Here is a 1,498-nt window from a genome sequence, read left to right on the forward strand (position 1 = left end):
TCAAATTTAAACAATGGTTTCTTTGTCTTCTTTTTACTTCTGTGTTTTTATCCTTCATAAATCAGGGCTCTTTGCTTTGTCTGAAGACGAGACTGTTCAAATGACTTTTCAAAACAAACATGACAGAACGATTTCCTTAAATGAAGATTACAGGCGAGGGTCGAGTTCATATCTACCACATAATCATCATGATTTTCACAAGAGAGATTACACGACCCGTACAATGTATCGTTTCATATATATTTAAAAGACCGTAATTTTAAATTACCGTTGATCCGGACCAGAGGAGATCTTGATTTACATGATATCGTTACACGTACCCTGATAACATCTCTGGGACACTGATCAGGAGATTATCGACACTGTGAGAAACTCGGGTGTTGTCATGATGTAGAGTTGTTAGATATTACACGTGTTTAGACCCCACAAGAATCAGATGTATTTTTCTCAGATTCTACTACAATCCCAGTAGCAAATATATGTTCTATATAGGCAAGCAGTTCTACTTTTACTTTCGTTACTTAATACTTGAAATTTGAGAAAAGACTTTTATATTGTGAAAAAAATCGTTTTGAGATGTATCCATAAAAAAAGATTTATTTATGTCTAGATATGGATATATGCTACCTTCGTGTGATATGTAACTTATTTAAAAAAGAGTTCCACGTTACAATAACATGCACATTATCTTTGATTTGAGGTAATTTGGATTCGAGCGTTTATTTGAAGTCACACTTAAAACTTTAAGAACAAGCATGTGTTGTTAACGACGATGCTTTTTGACTGATTACATATTTTAAAGTTTTGAGGGAGATAACTCTAACACAAATTAAAGGTAATATATATCCTTAACTCTAGTGCAAATTACAAATACATTGTGTATACTATTTAGAACCACACAAAGCCTTTCGTCGCTCAAATACAAATTTTATGTACAATGTATAAGGAAGCATCCATCCTTAAACTTTAACATAAATCACAAACATAATGTGTAGAGTTAAATATGTCCTTTACAAAAATCAACATATGATGTGTAAGGTAGCATACACCCCTAACTCTAACACAAATCACAGGTATGATGTGTAAGGTAGCATACACCCTAAAACTCCAAAACAAAGCACAGGTATGATGTGTAAGGTAGCAAACACCCTTAACTCTAACACAAATCACAGGTATGATGTGTAAGGTAGCATACCCCCTTAAACTCTAACACAAATCACAGGTATGATATGTAAGGTAGCATACACCCTAAAACTTTAACACAAATCACAGGTATGATGTGTAAGGTAGCATACACCCTAAAACAAGTCAAAGGTATGATGTGTAAGGTAGCATACACCCTAAAACTTTAACACAAATCACAGGTATGATGTAAGGCAGCATACACCCTTAACTCTAACAAAAATCACACGTATAATGTGTAATGTAGCATGCTACTTTACACAAATCATAATATCATGTGGAAGGTAGCATACATCCTTCACTCTTGACAACATTT

This window comes from Mizuhopecten yessoensis, unplaced genomic scaffold (assembly GCF_002113885.1).
Source record: "Mizuhopecten yessoensis strain PY_sf001 unplaced genomic scaffold, ASM211388v2 scaffold8149, whole genome shotgun sequence".
Lineage (NCBI taxonomy): Eukaryota > Metazoa > Mollusca > Bivalvia > Pectinida > Pectinidae > Mizuhopecten > Mizuhopecten yessoensis.